This window comes from Bubalus kerabau, chromosome 6, assembly GCF_029407905.1.
Source record: "Bubalus kerabau isolate K-KA32 ecotype Philippines breed swamp buffalo chromosome 6, PCC_UOA_SB_1v2, whole genome shotgun sequence".
NCBI classification, from domain to species: domain Eukaryota; kingdom Metazoa; phylum Chordata; class Mammalia; order Artiodactyla; family Bovidae; genus Bubalus; species Bubalus kerabau.
In genome coordinates, this window is record NC_073629.1 from 22,310,092 (window position 1) to 22,327,675 (window position 17,584).

Consider the following 17,584-nt stretch of genomic DNA (forward strand, 5'->3'; position numbering starts at 1 on the left):
CTTTCACTTTCCACTTTCCTGCATTGGAGAAGGAAGTGGCAACCCACTCCAGTGATCTTGCCTGGAGAATCCCAGGGACGGGGAAACCTGGTAGGCTGCCATCTATGGGGTCGCACAGAGTCGGACACGACTGAAGCGACTTAGCAGCAGCAGCAGCAGGTGTAATGCTAATAAAGGGAAACCTCACTAAAATTGAGTCAGGAGACCAGAAGGGGGAGCTCTCATGGATTACCACTCAAGTTCAAATACAGGAAGAATTGTCAATCATAGACCTAAACAGAAGAATCATCAATAGGAAAGAACAATCAGTTATAGGCCCGGACAGAAAAAGATGTACCTTGTATCTCCTGCAATATATCAGCAACTCGGCCAATGAGAAACTGTCACCACCCTGATCTTTCACTTTTGCCCAGTGTCCTTTGGTTCAAAACAAGTCCTCTCAGCTTCTTTCTCTCTCTCTCTCAAAGAACGTTCCTTCTTCTCCTTTGTGCGCAATTTGCCTATGCTTTTGCCATAGTTTGCTTGTCCTGCTTTGTGATTCCCCTGCTATTTCTGAATCAACCCACTTTGTTGGGGAGAAAATCCTAAAATTTTTATTCTAAAGGTCAACCCTGGCACTATTTTATTGGAATGGGCTGCCCTAGAGAAATGTGTATGTCCTTGAAAAGTCATAAGAGAATGTTCGTATCGTACCATTTCAGAATATCCTCAACTGGATAAGTATACTGAGACATATTCTTCCAAGGAACACACAGAGAGACAAAGAACTACCTGAAAACTATGGTTAAATCTCATAGACGTTACGCTGAGTGAAAGAAGTCAGGCCCATACCCCTCCTTCCCAAACAAACAAACCCAGTTCTTCGGAGGGGTGTGCGTGTATGTGATTACTCTGAGCTCTTTCATGGACGTCATGAGGAAGCCTTTTGTGGTCTGGTGATTTATCATACCTTAGATCTTTGGTAATGCTTCACTAGTTATTCAGGTTGGTGTGCACCGGTAATCGTTTTGGAAGCGTATACTCTTTGAACCTTACACATGGTATTCCTCATTTTGTCAAACATTTAAAACCACTTGGTTATGGCTAATGTGATGTTGATACTTATTCTTTTCTTTTGGCCTGGGCTGGGAGGCAAAGTAAACTCGAAACACTTATTGGGCTCTTTTGGCTGTCCTCAGACTTTTGGCTTTCCTTCACTATCAGATAGCTGATTACTTATTTATATGTTGCTCACAATCATTATCTTAAGTTGACCTTCAACTGTTAATACTGTGTCAAAGAGAAAATGTGGTGTTATTTTAAGAATAATGAATTACAATAATTATATTTAAGAATCTGCCGACCGATGCAGGGACACAGGTTTCATCTCTTGTGAGGGAATGTTCCATGTGTTGTGTGCCACACCTACGGAGCCCGCTGGCCTAGAGCCTGTGCCCGGTAGCAAGAGACGTTACCGCAAAGAGAAGCCCCTGATTGCCACAACTAGAGAGACGCCTACGCGCAGCAGCGAGACCCAGCAGTCAAAACTAAAATAAATAAATAATTAAGGAAGAAAAAAATAATTATAAGCCAAGGAAAAGGGTGGTATGTGAAACTGAGAAATCCTGACGAGGAAAGTAGTTCCATTAGGCTTAGCTATCTCAGACGTGTCAAAGGGAGGACTCTGGCAGGTATGACACACGGAAATTTGCCACATTCATTTCACTACTAAACATTCAAGAAGTTTTGGAGCATCCACACGTAGCCAAGAATATTTACCTGATTAGTCATCTTCACCAGATCAACCAGTCCAGACTAGCTGTTTGATGGCTTTCAGCTTATCTCTTTATCAAGGGTTCTTAGGAGTCCCGGGTTCGATTCCTGGGTGGGGAAGATCCCCTGGAGAAGGAAATGGCAACCCTCTCCAGTATTCTTGCCTGGAGAATCCCATGGACAGAGGAGCCTGGCAGGCTACAGTCCATGGGGCCACAAGAGTCAGACACGACTTAGTGACTAAACCACCCCCTTAGCCTTCCTTAATCAATAGAAATTGATAAGAGGACAGACTAGAAACTCAGGTAAGGCTTTATTGGGATCCCTGCTGCAGCAAAACAAGTAACAGGTTCCCTTGTTTGCCCTGGGTGGGGGGGAGGGGGAGGGGTGGTGTGCTGGTTCCTTCCACGGGGTGGGTGGAGGGGTCAGGCTACAGGACTGGCTCAGGTGGTTTGCCTGTGTGTTTCCTGGTGTCGTGTGCAGGGGGGATGTGCAGTACCCTGCTTTTGCTCCGGGGACCCTGTTTTTGGCACCGGCTCTTCGGAGATGACAGTTGGGATTTTGGTCTTTTTGTATCTTGTTGTCCACAATTTCCACCAAAGGCATACATGCAGTTATTTTTTGTCCCCTATTGTTTCTTTGTATTTTGTTGCTGGGGAAGACATTTGGATCTCAAGGACACAGCAGTGAGTGGTGGCCTGAAGCAAGATCTTTGTTGCCTGTCCAAGAATTGGACCAGGGTAGCCTGTGTGAAAACCAGGAATCCTAGCCACCAGTCCATCAAGAGCTAGGGCTAGAAGCAAAGTTGGCCTGACTAGTGCCTTCATTGAAGACTGAATTTCTTAAAGCGACAAAAGCTGAAAGGACAGGTACAAAGTGCATTATTAGAGCCACAGCACAAGTTGGAGGGCACACAGATACACAATTTATTTAAGACAGAAGCAAGGCAGAGAGACACACTCAGAGAGAAAGGGTGTGTGTGTCCTCCTTAACGAGAAGGAGTGTATCAGAGAGGTGATTCAGATCACCTATATAGGACATTTCTCCCGGGCGCAGAGGCCTAGGGCGAGGTTAACACCACCTATTAAGGGGTGGTTCCGTCTACCTCCTTTTTGACCCAGGAAAAAGCTTCGTAGGCACGGATAGTCTGCAAAGATCTCCTTGACCTCAAAAATACGAAATATGTGGTCTCTTAATTTCTATCCAAGCAGGACTCAGCTCTTCCTTGCTCCTCCTGATATCCTTATCTTAAAGAAGCTGTAAAGGTACATGGGATATTTAGTTGCAGCATGAAAACTCTTAGTTGTCCCAGTTGGGATCTAGTTTCTTGACCAGGGATCCAGCTCCGGCCCCAGGCACTGGGAAGTGTGGAATCTTAGCCAGTGGACCACTAGGGAAGCCCCTGTCCTTAGTCTGGAGTATCTGTCCACAGGAGACAGATTCCAGCTGCTCAGCGTGGGGCGCATGGAATTTCTGCCTCAGTTTGTCCAGGTGCAAACATTGCAGCAAAGGGTCCCAGGTCCCAGCCTGTCTCAGTAAGGCAGAGGATACAGACAGGTGTTAAAATCTGTTCAGAGTCAAAACCACACCTGAAGCTGGAAATAAAATGAATGAAATTTCTGATGAATGACCCAATTTTCACGAATGGAACTGAGTTCACGGCCAGTCGTGACGCCTAATGCGTTTTACTAGACATACACACAATAATACTACATCACAAAGACAACTGGATTTGAAAGGAACCGGTTTCCCCTGGACTGCTAAATGTTCTGTTCTCCCCGCTGAACGCCGTTATTTGAAAAAAGGTGTACAGGCTTCAGCCGACCGCCAGACCGGCGCTGGGCAGGACAAAAGTTAAGGCAGGCAGCCGAGCGCGCCGGGTCCCAACACGTAGCGGGTGGGAGAACAGGAGCGGGAGGCGGACGCCGCTTCCCCCAGAGGGGGCCCGCCGGCCGGTTGGCCGGGCCGGACGGCGTGGGGGTGGGGGGGGGGGGGAGGCGGGGCCTAGGGCGCGGCGTGGGCCGGAGGGCTTCCCGTGACGCCACGGACGAGGCGTGTCGTATGTAGATATCCGAGCGCAGGGGCTGCTGGTCCGTCATCTGGTGCTGAAGCACGATATGGTCTCCCGTGGCGTGGGAGAGAACTGAGGAGTTTCTGCTTGAAAGTGCGTGGATCCGCTGTGTGGAAGGCCCAAGAAGGGTCGGGGGTGCGTGGCGGAAAGTGAGCGTGTGTGTACAGTGCAGGGCGTCTGAGGTTGCGGTGGGGCGGAAGGCGGGCAACTCATACTTACCTGGCAGGGGAGATACCATGATCACGAAGGTGGTTTTCCCAGGGCGAGGCTTATCCATTGCACTCCGGATGTGCTGACCCCTGCGATTTCCCCAAATGTGGGAAACTCGACTGCATAATTTGTGGTAGTGGGGGACTGCGTTCGCGCTTTCCCCTGGCTTATTTTTGGTGGAAGAGTAGACTCGAGGAGCGCGTCTGGCCGTCCGGTCTTGTTGCTCTAATGTGTTGGGTCCGTTTGGCTAAGCTTCGTGTATGACAGGATGAGGCCGTGAAGCCTCATAAAAGCGTCTTAAGGGTATAGGGGGTGGGTGAGTTTGAATCTCGCTACGATCCGCGAGCTTGCGGCTGGAGAACTGCCAGTCAGTCTCCGAGTTCACCTAGGTTGCGGCACGACTGTGAAGAGTGGTTCAGAAAGATGTGAGCGGCCGCAATCGCGCTTGAAAGCCACTACGCGGAGGGTCTTCCACCGGTGCAGGGGCAGGCGCTTGTTTTTTTCGGTTTTGTGGCACTAGGAACCTGCCAGGGCTACGCGTGGATGCGGGTTTCTGACGTGTGTTTACTGCTGGTTTCGTGGCAGGCTCGCTCGTTGAACGCTCTTTCGGCCTGTTGAAAGGTTTGTGCGTGAGGGAAGGCTTCTTCGTGCGCAGGATCCCAGCGGAGAAACCCTTACCTGAGCCGAACACACGAAGTCGGTTGAGGTGTCCGGAGGCGCCCCGTGACGAACTGCTCGTCGGCCTGTCTTGTGGGAGTCTGCCACTAGCCATTTTCCCAGCAGTGTCCTGCTTTCAGAGGCTTCATTTCTTGCGTGGTCAGCTGCCTTGCTTATTTATACGTGGCCTTAGTCGTTGCTGGAGGTACTGCCTAGATACTCTCCCACCCACCCTTTCTCACCCCCTAGGGGCCTCTTTCCATTTCTGGATCCAGTTCTCTCTTCACCCCCGCCTTTTCTCTCTAGGCCTTCTCCTGTTAAAAGCCGGACCTCTGTTTCAGCCTCGAATGTGCACCTGACATGCTTCAGTAGTCTGGCAAACTCGGAAACCTCCTTAACATCCCTTCTCCTTGAATGGCAGTAGAATTCGTACTTTTTTTTTTTTCCTCTTTCGGTCAAAAGTAGATTTCCTTTTCTTTCTATCTGAAAACATTGAACTACAATTTAGAAGAAAACCCCACGCCAGTCGTCGGCAGTTTGCTGGGCTGTTTGCCCACCCCTTTCTCAGGATGTGTTGTGCTCACTTCTGATTCACAAAGTCCTGCTGGCAAATAGAAACCACTGGGCCAAACAGAAAAGGCAGGACCGTGGCGGGAAGGACTGTCCTCCCCCTCGTGGCTGCCTCGGGGACGGCACTCGTAGATCCGCTCAGCCCCCAAAAGCCTCTGAGATCGGAGGAGGTGCTGGGAGTGGGGTGATGCTTAAGGGTAGGTCCAAAGAAAACTAACCAAAAAGCACACAGGATGCAGATCGAGGATGAGATTTCCTTGCTCACATATGAGCTATCTTCAGCATTACTGATTGGGGCATAGACATGGATTACTGTGATACTGAATGGTTTGCCTTGGAAACGAACAGAGATCATTCTGTCGTTTTTGAGATTGCATCCAAGTGCTGCATTTTGGACTCTTTTATTGACTATGATGGCTACTCCATTTCTTCTAAGGGATTCTTGCCCACAGTAGTAGACATAATGCTCATCCGAGTTAAATTCACCCACTCCAGTCCATTTTAGTTTGCTGATTCCTAAAATGTTGATGTTCACTCTTGCCATTTCCTGTTTGACCGCTTCCAATTTGCCTTGATTCATGGACCTAACATTCCAGGTTCCTATGCAGTATTGCTCTTCACAGCATTGGACTTTACTTCCAACAGTAGTGACATCCACAACTGGGTGTTGTTTTTGCTTTGGGACTCAACCCCAGCCAAAACCCACGGTACCTGGTCAGGTTCTTGATGTCTCCACAGAAAGAATTGAGTGAGAGACAAAGTGATAGGTAAGAAGTAGATTTATTCAGATTCAAGAGAAGCAAGCACACTCCACAGACAGAGTGTGGGCCATTGCAGAGGAAGAGTGCGGTCGCCAAGTGTGGCATGGTTAGTTTTTATAAACTGGGTAATTTTGTATGCTAATGAGTGGGAGGATTATCCCAACTGTTTTTGGGAAGGGGTGGGGATTTCCAGGATTTGGGCCACCGCCCACTCCTTGGTCTTTTAACATTGCCTTGGAACTGTCACGGCACCTCTGGGTGTGTCATTTCACTTGCCGATTGAGGACCAAGGTCTAGTCTTGTCTGCCATCTTGGTCCCATTTGATTCTAAAACCGGTTTATGTTGTGTCCTTGGGCTATGTCATTATTTCAAAAGTTGTGCCCTGCCCCTTTCCCTCCTGTTACAGAGGGGTCAGGCTTTCAAGGTGACTTAGGTGGTTTGCCTATGAGTTTGGTGGTGGTGTGTGCAGGGGGAATGTGCAGTATTGTGCTTTTGCTCTCAGCTTTTGAACTGTGGTGTTGGAGATGACTCTTTAGAGTCCCTTGGACAGCAAGGAGATCCAACCAGTCTATCCTAAACAAAATCAGTCCTGAATATTCTTTGGAAGGACTGATGCTGAAGCGGAAGCTCCAATACTTTGGCCACCTGATGCGAAGAACTGACTCATTTGAAAAGCCCCGGATGCTGGGAATGGTTGAAGGCGGGTGGAGAAGGGGGCGACAGAGGATGATATGGTTGGATGGCATCACCGACTCAATGGACATGAGTCTGAGTAAGCTCCGGGAGTTGGTGATGGACAGGGAAGCCTGGCGTGCTGCAGTCCATGGGGTCGCAAAGAGTTGGACACGACTGAGCGACTGAACTGAACGGAACTGATCCTCTTTTTGCCACCAGCTCTTCAGAGATGACACTTGAATCTTCGGTCTTTTTGTCTCTTGTCCATAATTTTCTCCAACTGCATACATGCAGTTGTTTTTAGTCCCTATTGTTTCTTTCTATTTTGTTGCTGGAGGAGACATTTTGATCTCGAGGACACAAGCAGTGAGTGGTGGCTTGAAGCAGTGAGTGGTGGCTTGAAGCAAGATCTTTGTTCCCTGACCAGGAACTGAACCAGGGTAGCCTGAGTGACTTCACTTTCACTTTTCACTTTCATGCATTGGAGAAGGAAATGGCAACCCACTCCAGTGTTCTTGCCTGGAGAATCCCGGAGACGGGGGAGCCTGGTGGGCTGCCGTCTATGGGGTCGCACAGGGTCCGCCGACACGACTGAAGCGACTTAGCAGCAGCAGCAGCAGCCTGTGTGAAAACCAGGAATCCTAGCCACCCTTCCATCAGGAGCTAGGGCTAGAAGCACGGTTGGCCTGGCTCTTGCCTCTACTGAAAAATGAATTTCTCAAAGAGGCAAAAGCTGTAAAAGTAGGTACAAAGTTTATTATTAGAGCCACAACACAAGTCAGGGAGCACATAGACACACAGCTTATTTAAGACAGAAGTAAGGCAGAGAGATGCACACTTGGAAAGGGTGTGGGTGTCCTCCTTAACGAGGAACAGTGCATCAGAGAGGTGATTCAAATCACTTGTATAGAGCATTTCTTCCATTTTGGCCAATTATCTCATCTCTTTTTCCACACCTGACCTCTCCTGGGGCCCTTCCTGACATGCCTGTGAAATTTTTTGCTAAGAAGGATTGTAGCACAGAGGGCTCCTGGGAGGTTGACACCAACAATCACCGGGTGGGTGGCTCCTCCCCTCCGTTTTAACCTGGGAGGAATTTTTCTGAGCATGTGTAGTCTGTGAAGGTCTCCTGGACCTCAAGAATGCAAAATAGGTGGTCTCTATCTTCTATCCAATAAGGACTCAGCTCCTGCTTGCTCCTCCTAATATCCTTATCTTGGAGCATCTTATCTTTATACAAAATATTTATTTATTAGGCATGAAGGATCTTTAGTTGCAGCACGTAAACTGTTAGTTGTCCCATGTGGGATCTAGTTCCTTGACCAGAGATTGAACCGGAGTATGGAGTTAAGCACTGGATCACTAGGGAAGTCCCTGCTCTTAGCCCGGAGTTAACTGTCTGCAGGGGATAGATTGCAGCTGCTCACCCTGGGGCCCATCAAATTCCTGCCTCGGTCTGTCCAAGGTGCAAGCACTGCAGCAAAGGGTCCCAGGTCCCAGCCTGTCTCAGTAAGACAGAGGATACAGACAGGTGTTAAAATCTGTTCAGAGTCAAAACCACACCTGAAGCTGAAAAATAAAATGAATGAAATTTTTGATGAATGACCCAATTTTCACGAATGGAACTGAGTTCACGGCCAGTCGTGACGCTTAATGCGTTTTACTAGACATACACACAATAATACTACATCACAAAGACAACTGGATTTGAAAGGAACCGGTTTCCCCTGGACTGCTAAATGTTCTGTTCTCCCCGCTGAACGCCGTTATTTGAAAAAAGATGCACAGGTTTCAGCCGACCGCCAGACCGGAGCTGGGCAGGACAAAAGTTAAGGCAGGCAGCCGAGCGCGCCGGGTCCCAACACGTAGCGGGTGGGAGAACAGGAGCGGGAGGCGGACGCCGCTTCCCCCAGAGGGGGCCCGCCGGCCGGTTGGCCGGGCCGGACGGCGTGGGGGGAGGGGGGGGAGGCGGGGCCTAGGGCGCGGCGTGGGCCGGAGGGCTTCCCGTGACGCCACGGACGAGGCGTGTCGTATGTAGATATCCGAGCGCAGGGGCTGCTGGTCCGTCATCTGGTGCTGAAACACGATATGGTCTCCCGTGGCGTGGGAGAGAACTGAGGAGTTTCTGCTTGAAAGTGCGTGGATCCGCTGTGTGGAAGGCCCAAGAAGGGTCGGGGGTGCGTGGCGGAAAGTGAGCGTGTGTGTACAGTGCAGGGCGTCTGAGGTTGCGGTGGGGCGGAAGGCGGGCAACTCATACTTACCTGGCAGGGGAGATACCATGATCACGAAGGTGGTTTTCCCAGGGCGAGGCTTATCCATTGCACTCCGGATGTGCTGACCCCTGCGATTTCCCCAAATGTGGGAAACTCGACTGCATAATTTGTGGTAGTGGGGGACTGCGTTCGCGCTTTCCCCTATGTTCTTACTTGTCGAAAGTGAGCCTGCGGGTTTTAAGTGTTTTGTAAAACTGGCCTTCAGCTGTTTCAGTAATGCTTTTTCTCTGAAAATCTCCGTCCGTGTGACTTAACTGTTGTTTACGTTCTACGAAGGTAAGCAGGGTTCGTCTGTTATTGTTTTTCAGGAAGTGTTGTATTCCAAAGTCCTGTTTTTTTGCAGGGTTAGTCAGAATGGTGTGTTTTTCTGTTGTCGGGCTAGAAGACCGCCCGCAGTGCTCTAAAATGCCCCACTTCAATGACCTGGTTCCTTCGACATTCAGTCTCTGTTTTTCACGTAATTCTTTCAGGATTCCTGAAAAACTGCAACTCTAGCTCGCCGGACTATAGATTAGATCTTACGGGGTTGTCTCATCTCCCGCAGATTGCAACTGGAAGGACGCTAGGTTCTAGTAGCTCTCCGTCACCCTGACGTTACTGAAATTCACGGCTTTGAATCGGTGATGGTATGAAACTGTTATAATTTCTTGTTGTCACATTTTCTTATGCTTTTAAATGTCACCCTGCTTAGTTAACTTATACGCAGAGTACATCATGGGAAACGCTGGGCTGGAAGAAGCTCAAGCTGGAATCAAGATTGCCGGGAGAAATATCAATAACCTCCGATATGCCGATGACACCACCATTATGGCAGAAAGCGAAGAGGAACTAAAGAGCCTCTTGAAAGTGAAAGAGGAGGGTGAAAGAGTTGGCTTAAAGCTCAACATTCAGAAAACGAAGATCATGGGCATCTGGTCCCATCACTTCATGGGAAATAGGTGGGGAAACGGTGGGAACAATGTCAGACTTTATTTTGGGGGGGGGCTCCAAAATCCCTGCAGATGGTGATTGCAGCCATGAAATTAAAAGACGCTTACTCCTTGGAAGGAAGGTTGTGACCAACCTAGATAGCATATTCAAAAGCAGACACATTACTTTGCCAACAAAGGTCCGTCGGACAGTCAAGGCTATGGTTTTTCCAGTGGTCGTGTATGGATGTGAGGGTTGCACTGTGAAGAAAGCTGAGCGCCGAAGAAGATTTGATGCTTTTGAACTGTGGTGGTGGAGAAGACTCTTGGGAGTCCCTTGGACTGCAAGGAGATCCTACCACTCCATCCTGAAGATCCTAAAGATCAGTCCTGGGTGTTCACTGGAAGGACTGATGCTAAAGCTGAAACTCCAATACTTTGGCCACCTCATGCGAAGAGTCGACTCATTGGAAAAGACCCTGATGCTGGGAGGGATTGGGGGCAGGAGGAGAAGGGGACGACACAGGATGAGATGGCTGGATGGCATCACTGACTCGATGGACATGAGTTTGAGTGAACTCCGGGAGTTGGTGATGGACAGGGAGGCCTGGCGTGCTGCGATTCATGGGGTCGCAAAGAGTCGGACACGACTGAGCGACTGAACTGAGCTGAGCATTAGGGTTTCCCCCCCCAATAAACTAGTTATACGCATCAGGTGGCCAAACTAGTGAAGCTTCAGCATCAGTTTTTTTTGTTTGTTTGTTTTTTTTTTTAAACTTTACATAATTGTATTAGTTTTGCCAAATATCAAAATGAATCCGCCACAGGTATACATGTGTTCCCCATCCTGAACCCTCCTCCCTCCTCCCTCCCCATTCCATCCCTCTGGGTCGTCCCAGTGCACCAGCCCCAAGCATCCAGTATCGTGCATCGAACCTGGACTGGCAACTCGTTTCATACATCAGTTCTTGCAACAAATGTTCAGGACTGATTTCCTTTAGGATTGATTGGTTTGATCTCTTGTAGTCGGGACAGTGGTGATTTTTTTTTTTTTTAGTGCAGTTTTTCTTTTCTTTTCTTTTTTTTTTTTTGGCTACGGGTGTTCCTGATGATTGTCGTGTCTAAGGCTGCGAGCGACTTTGCGCACGTACTCACTTGGTAATACGATGTTGCTGTGGTTTCGCCGCTAAGTCATTCCCGACTCTACGTTATTGCCAGGAGATAAGTACTTCTTCATACACATCCTCTGAACTTTACCACCATTCTTGCTTGCATTTTGACTGCACTTTCCGTGTCACCTTAGAGTTTACACAGTTTGAGTTTTTAAAACGTGTATCCTAGAGGCACCCTGGTATATTCTTAATAACAGAGACTTGCAATAGATTAGATTCAACAGTTTTTGCTGGGTACCTGAGCCCACGCTTGCGAGGTCCTAATGGAGAACTGAAGCCCACAAAGAAGAGCTAGATAGAAACTGCCTCAGTCTCTTATTGCTTTTAAACTCCCAACCCTAAAAATATAAGTGTCCTTCTATAGCTGTTTGTCAAAGAACAAAACAGTTACCTGGCCCAAGAGCTGTGAAACAGTAAGAGGACATCTGATGGGAAGTATAAATTGCTGCGAGTCTGTTTGTATCAGCAGATAAAGTGCCTTTGTGACGGGTAACAGTGCTGGTGACCTCCGGAGCTCTTCCCAGGGTCCAAACGAGTATGACAACCACTTCTAGTTCTCCTTTCCAAATCTCAGCTAGTATCTACAACTCTGCTTTAAAGTCTGCCAAATCCAACATCTGAGACATCTTGGGGTTGTCTTTTTTTTTTTTTTTCTTTTTCTTTTTAAAACTATGTGTTGAATAAGTAGCATTTTTCTGTTTCTTTGCATGTTTCACTTTTGTTTACAGGACTCTTTGAATGATGCATTATAGACATTCTGGATTCTGGTATCTTCTCCAAAATGTATCAACTTTTGTTCTACTAAGCAATTTGATTACTGGCCAATGACTTTGAACTTGTGTAAGGCTGGATTTACGGATTGTGTTGGTAGATCTGTGGAAAGTCCCAAGCCCTCCTTGGTGTGACTCAACCTCCAAACCCTGCTAACCTTGTCAGGTCTTAGTTTTACACTTTTGGAGGGAGGATCAAGAGTAGGCCTTACACTAGGGTGTGGTCTTTCCTCCTCAAACAGTCTTTCTGGAGTATCAACTGAATGCTCAGGGTGATACAGAGTTAACAAGGCCTGAATTCTAGTGCTGCCAGCAGAGACGTCTAAAATCTCTGTTCTGGTTTTCATCCCAATAGCACCTGTTGTCCCATAAGCCTTGCATAAGCACTCCACCCATGAGCAGCCAGCCTAGCACTCAGCAAATGACTGGCAGGAGACCCAATATAGACTTTTGAAAACTAGCCTGTAAACTGTTCTCTACAGATTCTAGTTGTTTCAGTTGCCCTCTGATCTCTGCCTTAGCTTTGTGTGAGCACCATGCTCTGCTTGCTGTACCACCATCAGGTCATTCCCACAACTCTCTCTCAGGCACTCACAGTCTTGCACTGTCTCTGTCCAGTGTGTATAACCAGGTGCTTCACACATTTTGCCCATTTTTATGGTTGTTTAAGGCAAGGAGCACAAGCTGGAATCAAGATTGCCGGGAGAAATATCAATAACCTCTGATATGCCGATGACACCACCCTTATGGCAGAAAGGGAAGACTACAGAGCCTCTTGATGAAAGTGAAAGAGGAGAGTGAAAAAGTTGGCTTAAAGCTCAACATTCAGACAACGAAGATCATGGGCATCTGGTCCCATCACTTCATGGGAAATAGGTGGGGAAACAGTGGGAACAATGTCAGACTTTATTTTGGGGGGCTCCAAAATCCCTGCAGATGGTGACTGCAGCCATGAAATTAAAAGACGCTTACTCCTTGGAAGGAAAGTTATGACCAACCTAGATAGCATATTCAAAAGCAGACACATTACTTTGCCAACAAAGGTCCGTCGGACAGTCAAGGCTATGGTTTTTCCAGTGGTCATGTATGGATGTGAGGGTTGGGCTGTGAAGAAAGCTGAGCGCCGAAGAAGATTTGATGCTTTTGAACTGTGGTGTTGGAGAAGACTCTTGGGAGTCCCTTGGACTGCAAGGAGATCCTACCACTCCATCCTGAAGATCCTAAAGAAGATCAGTCCTGGGTGTTCATTGGAAGGACTGATTTGAAGCTGAAACTCCAATACTTTAGCCACCTGATGGGAAGAGCTGACTCATCTGAAAAGACCATGATGCTGGGAAAGATTGACGGCAGGAGGAGGAGGGACAAAGGAGGATGAGATGATTGGATGGCATCACCAACTCAATGGACATGAGTTTGGGTAAACTCTGGGAGTTGGTGCTGGACAGGGAAGCCTGGCGTGCTGCGGCTGCGGTTCATGGGGTCTCAAAGAGTCAAACATGACTAAGCGACTGAACGGAACTGAACTGCAGGCAAGAAGTCTAATCGAGTGACATTATTATACTATGGCTGTAGGTGCAAGTCCTGGATTATTTTCAGTGACTTTAAAATTAAGGTTTAGGCAGGAGCATTATGATGTCTAAATAAGCTGAACATTGTTTTCCATATTTACAAATGACCTGGCTGAATAATTTTTTTTTTTTTTAACTTTATTAACAAGTGCTACTAGGACTGATCTGGGTCTGCTGAATTCACTTCAGCATGGTGATCTCAGAGTACCACGAGGAGACATGGCTCAGTATCCTGTTCTTTGGCTATGTTCCAATGCTTCAACTACATGCTACTCCAAAACATGCCAATTTGGCCTAAGAATTATTTTGAGCTAAAGGCATTTGGAAAACAGCAAGTACATTCTTATCACCAGAGACAGGAAGTCAAGGCCCAGAGAAATCCACACAAACAGATTTTGTTAACTCATATCTTCCTTTAGTCTTCCCATATATTTTACTTTTCCATCATCACCTGTCTTTGTTCAACCTAGTATATAAATGCTTCGGTCTATGGCAACCCACTCCAGTGTTCTTGCCTGGAGAATCCCAGGGACAGGGGAGCCTGGTGGGCTTCCGTCTATGGGATCGCACAGAGTCGGACATGACTGAAGCGACTTAGCAGCAGCAGCAGCAGCAGCCAGTTCTTTGGGTTTTCACTTTCCTATTGGAGTTCCCATGGACATATGACAATCAATATGTTTTCCTCCTGTTAGTCTGTCTTATGTCAATCTAATTCTCAGGCCTAGCTGGAGACCCCAAGAGGCTTAAGGTGAAGTTTGCCTCTCCTGCAAACTCTCCTAGGACCACAAAAGAAAGGATTAGCAAAAAGCTATCTAAAAGGGACAAGAGGGCCCTTGGTGTAGGCTTGGTAGACCTAATAGGAAATGTAAGAATTCCCAGAATCAGATGGGTGGAAGGGTGTCTGCCTTAAGCCAAAGGTTGCTAGGGGAGGCCCAGAGAGAGAAGCTGTCATATAACTGGGGACCAGTGACTAAATTTCTTTGAATCTGTTTCTTTCCTCCCCTTTCCTATTCTTCCTCCCAGTTCTGCCCTTCTTTCTTCTGAGTCTTCCTTTCCATTTCTTCCCCGCCTGTAATTAGGCTGCACCCAGGGCCTGGGGCTTGGTTCTACCAATGCCTCTATGTGTTTGGGTTTTTAATCTTTCTTCTACCAAAAACCTCCCCTGGTGATCTGCTGAAACCTGCACAGCCTTCTTGGATCAATGAATTTTAATGCACAGAATCAAATACAATTGTCTCTGGGGCTTCCACAGCATCACAGAAAGAATGAGCAGGAAGGCTGAGCTTACACAATCAACCTCCCATGCTTAGACCCAAGATAACCCTAGAGTTGGGGTGGTGCAAAATAAGAGATCATGGGATCTGCCAGCCTCAGAGGAATTAAAACTACTGTACATCACTATTTTTACTATCCAAACTGAGAAAAAGTAGTGGTTCCTGGAACAGAGTTCCAATGAGAAGGACCACAAGCTCCCTTACAGCCTTCAAACTGTGGCTACTAATCCAAAGAAAACCAAATAAAATGCACTGGATGCTGGGCTACGCTCAAGACTAAAATTAGAAGTTTTGCACGCTACAAACTGAGCTAGCAGGATGACGAAGAGCCATGAGCTTTCCTCCCTACCAGCTTGGGATCAGTGGCCCAAATGTAAAACGGCTTAGAGAAGACCGAAGGCAAACTCGGAAAGCTGCTAATGAGGAACTAGGTTTGTAATAAGTGTAATGGATTCCCTCCTCCCCGGGGCTCGCCGGCAGTAAGTCCCAGACCAGGCCTACTACCGTGCTGCTTCTGAGCTCAAGCAGAAACCCAGCTAGTGGGTGGAAACTACTGCCCAGAGGTGGGGTCGGGTTGAGGGAGCAACTTCACCCTCACTGGGTCTTGTAGAAAGGCCTCTCCCTGCTCATTTCCGCCCAGGTGGAACCTCAGACATCCAAGACGGAATGATCTTTTCCAATTCATCCCAAGAATGAGATTTACCAGATCCACCTTCTTAGTCCTGTTATTGGAATTTTCTGACACTTCACGACAATTCTGAGTACTTTTCTCCAAGGTCACAAGGGAGTGTTCACGCAGCCCCAAATGCACTTTCTGTGTCTCAGCACACCCCCACCGCCGCATCTTCCATCTCTTATGTGGGGCCTGTTGGGGAAATAAATCCAGACTCAAAGGAACACGCATATTGATAAATAGAGTATTAGCTAATTTTATTACTGAGGAAAAAAAGAGCTCCTGCTTGCAGGTAGCCCACACAAGACTACAAAACTATTGTGGACTTCCAGCTCTATTAATGTGGGATTAAAGCTGCAGTTGTCATCATCCTACCTTTAGTAAACAATCAGCATTACTCCAGGAATGATACTAGGCCTTCTCTGACAGTGCATCTACTAAACAGTACGCCGGGTTAGTAACATTTAATATTCCTCGGCAAGGAGGGCGGAGAGGCAGCGCGCCGCTGACTCCCTGCCGCAGAGGGCTGGGGCGGAGTCGGAGTCGCCCTGGGGGGCGTTTTCTACCGTCCTGTCGTGAGCCGGGGGTGTGCTCCCTCTACCGCGCGGGGCCGCGGGCCCCTCGCCACGCGCTTAGAGGTTTGGACTGCTCAGGGCGTGGTGGTCTTTAGCCAAGCATTTCAGAAAGGAACATCAGTCATTCCAATTCGAGAGCATACAACAGTAAACAATCGTGGTCAGCGCGGTGGCGGACAGAAAGGAGGCAGGGAAAGAGTAATCAAAGTGATCTAACGAAAATAGGCATTTTCCGTTTTCTTTTGGCCTTTTCCCTCAGTGGCCAGAGCACCAGCACGCGCACTCTCCGTCCCTCCCCGGGCTGCCTCCACTCCCACTCGCTGTCTCCTCTTCTTCAGCTTTCCCTGGTCGACCCTCCCTTCCCCTTAGGATGGACGACCCCAGACTGCGGCTGAATCGCCGTCTACGGTGGGGAGCTCGCTTCGGTCCCAGTGCGCACATGTCCAAAGTCGGGACCTTTGCCTTGTTTTTAATCAGCTCCGGGAACAAAAGCGCCTCCGGCTTGGAGAAACCTTTCCCGCCTTCCGTTTCCAGAGTTCCTCGTAGGTCCAAAAGCTTAAAGCACACACTGGAATTCTTGGTTGCCCTAGGACCTTGGGGTAGTATGCATCCTTCACCCAGCATTTATGATGCGGTGGACATTAGTTTGAGTAGGCTCCGGGAGTTGGTGATGGACAGGGAAGCCTGGCGTGCTGCAGTCCATGGGGTCGCAAAGAGTTGGACATGACTGGGCAACTGAACTGAACTGAACTACCAGGTGCGAGGCCCTGCCCTGGAGGACCCGCTGCATCGCGAGCAATTCCGAGATGCCTGCGGGTCGGAGTCCACAGCTGGAGGCACAGGGCGTGGGCAACGCAGTGGGGGCACAGCCGGTTCGTGTCCTTGGCACGGAGTGGTAACGTGGACGCCCTCAGTCCGGGAGGCTGCGGTAGTCACCTGGCGCAGGGCGGGCGTTGAGGTGGGGAGGAGCCGGTGGGAAGGCTGTGGATCTGGCTTTCGGCCATCAGAGCCCCTTAGCTGACTCCCAGAAGTTCTATCGATGTCCAAACGTGACCAGCGACACCAACTCTGGGCTTCAGGGTCTCGCGCACACCTCCGGTTTCCGAAGTATGGGAATATGAAGGTAGTCCCGGCGAGAGGCTGAAAAGCAATTTCTGGGATCAGGACACAAATTTAGAGCACCAAATCCTCATGTCTCTGTGGCGCAATCGGTTAGCGCGTTCGGCTGTTAACCGAAAGGTTGGTGGTTCGAGCCCACCCAGGGACGTACCCTTTTACTTACTCAAAGTCCTTTCTTGCAACTTCAGGTTATCTCAAAATTCTGGAGGCTGCAAAGTCCAAGACCAGAGTCCGGGACAGATACAGTTCTTGGTGAGGGTCTTCCCAGAGGCTTGCAGAAGGCCTGTACACTGAGAGAGGAAACTGCTGCCCCTTCTGTTTTTATAAGAACGCTAATCCCAGCATCAGTGAGGGCCACACCCTCAGGAACTCATCTAAACCTAACTACCTGCCAACGGCTCCACCTTCTAATACTGTTACACTGGGGAGTTAGTGCTTCAACATATGAACTTGGGACGTTCAGCGCAGAATAGGTGGTAACATAGACATTCCTCAAGTGTCTAAAATGCCTTCATAGTGACTTAATTGCACAGACTTAATAGTCACATGAGTGGG

At 48.5% G+C, this 17,584-nt stretch overlaps 3 non-coding genes across 3 annotated transcripts; all 3 read left to right on the forward strand.

The window, feature by feature from the left end:
- Window positions 1-4,034: 4,034 nt before the first annotated feature.
- Window positions 4,035-4,198, forward strand: LOC129656726 (U1 spliceosomal RNA). The gene has a single exon (XR_008716512.1). It is a non-coding gene; the product is annotated as a U1 spliceosomal RNA (small nuclear RNA).
- Window positions 4,199-8,950: 4,752 nt separating this feature from the next.
- LOC129656721 (U1 spliceosomal RNA) lies at window positions 8,951-9,114 on the forward strand. Its single transcript, XR_008716508.1, has one exon. It is a non-coding gene; the product is annotated as a U1 spliceosomal RNA (small nuclear RNA).
- A 7,989-nt stretch (window positions 9,115-17,103) lies between these two features.
- TRNAN-GUU (transfer RNA asparagine (anticodon GUU)) lies at window positions 17,104-17,177 on the forward strand. Its single transcript has one exon. It is a non-coding gene; the product is annotated as a tRNA-Asn (tRNA).
- Window positions 17,178-17,584: the final 407 nt, after the last annotated feature.